Source organism: Echinops telfairi, unplaced genomic scaffold (genome assembly GCF_000313985.2).
Source record: "Echinops telfairi isolate 266 unplaced genomic scaffold, ASM31398v2 ScPeMD7_5868;HRSCAF=6743_1, whole genome shotgun sequence".
Taxonomy (NCBI): domain Eukaryota; kingdom Metazoa; phylum Chordata; class Mammalia; order Afrosoricida; family Tenrecidae; genus Echinops; species Echinops telfairi.
Genome location: NW_022109768.1, coordinates 9,073,926 through 9,075,629, shown reverse-complemented (window position 1 = coordinate 9,075,629; position 1,704 = coordinate 9,073,926). Strand labels below are relative to the sequence as shown.

The window sequence follows — 1,704 nt, the reverse complement described above, 5'->3', positions numbered from 1 at the left end:
GCAAAACTTGGTGTAATCCAAACCCCTATAAAACTATTAAATATTTCCATTACTCCAGAATGTCCCCTACTCCCTTTTAAAGATAACCATTGTTCTAATATTTCAGCATAGATAAGTTTGCCTTTTCGAAGGGTTCACGTAAATGGAATAATAATATTTGAACTCTTTTGTATTTGGCTTCTTTTGCTCAGCATGATTTCTGTGAGATTCATATGTGTTATATGCTTCAATGATTTCTTTATTTTATGGAGAGGTTTGAGGCTATTATCATAAAGCTACTATGAAAAATACTGTGCAAATTTTTGCGTGGATGTATGTTTTCATTTTTCTTGGATATTCACGCAAAAATGAAGTTTCTGTCCTCTGAGTAGGTGCACAAATTTATAGGAACTGCTAAATATTTTCCCCAAATACTTGTACTTTAAGTCTGTGTTTTATTTTCATTTGAGCATATTTCTTTTGTAATTGGTGTAGGAGTTAGCAACCTTCAAGCTATGTGGTTTTCCTCAGCCTAAAGGCTATCCATAGCAAGGACTCTGTCACTGGATTGGGGTGAAGAGACACAAGGATCTCTGAACTACCTAGGATAGGATAGAGACCCTCAATATGTTTAGTATAACAACAAGTTCGAGAGAAAAGCATCGCAGAGAGGGAGCGCACAACTCAGAAAACATCTATGATGGCAACTTGTGGAAGAAAGACTACGGGGAGTCTGCAAGGCAGGTCATTGGGGAGCAGGGTATCCAAGCCTTTGCATGTGAGGATGAAGAGAAGAAGGATGTGAGTGGCTCAGAGGAGGGTATTCTAGAAGGAAAGATTCCAGTCATTGTTAAGCAGGGAAGAAAAGGTCTTCCATGGGAACCATTGAAGAAGATGTTGGGGTTGAAGTACAGAATATTCCAGGGAAATTTGGAGCAGACATTCACAGCGTTCTTCTTGAAAACAAGAAAAGAAGAAAAGAAAAGTAGAAATTAGAAATTTATACTAAGGCGTCTCTCAAAAACAGTAACCAGAACGTTGAAAATATTTGGATAACAACAAGAACATGGCAATTAATCTAAACAAACAAGTGACAATAATTACTCTAAAAAAAAAAAGAGCTTGGCAGAAGCTCTACCAAGAATATTCTCAGCCGTTTCTGATTTTGTTTCAGCAATAGGATATGGATGTGCAGAACAAGAAGAAAAACTAGCTAGAATGTTTCCACAGCAGCAATGTAGAATTGTCCAGAACCACAGAGTGGAAACAACTAAACACTTCCGGGAACAATTCACAAAGAGAGTGGAGGACTTGGAGAAGACTCACGACAGTCTTCTCAATGGTGTCAAAATGAACTTGGAAAAGAGATGGCTGTTGCAGACAACAACGATGATGGATACTCAGCAGCAAGAGATGGCAAGTGTTGGAAAGTCTCTCCAATCCATGTTATTCCGAGGAATCTTGGAAGAAAGGACTTGAATCTACGTAATATGATACAATTGTAACATGAGCCAAGGGGTATGTAAATCTTTATAGTGGTTTAAAAATTCTAAGGGGAGCAAAGCAATGAGGTACCTGAGGAATCCCGAAAATGGACTTGGAATCAGTGGCCAGGGTGTGACAGTTCACCAGGTCAGATTGGAAAACATTCAGAAGCGTCAGCAGACAGACCTGGAACTATTTATAGGCTTTTTTTTTTTCTTTCACCCCCCCCCCATGGGATAG

At 38.8% G+C, this 1,704-nt stretch overlaps 1 pseudogene; it reads left to right on the top strand.

Annotated features, from left to right (window-relative positions):
* Positions 1–606: 606 nt before the first annotated feature.
* LOC115871546 lies at positions 607–1,458 on the top strand (annotated as a pseudogene).
* The last annotated feature ends 246 nt before the right edge of the window (positions 1,459–1,704 follow it).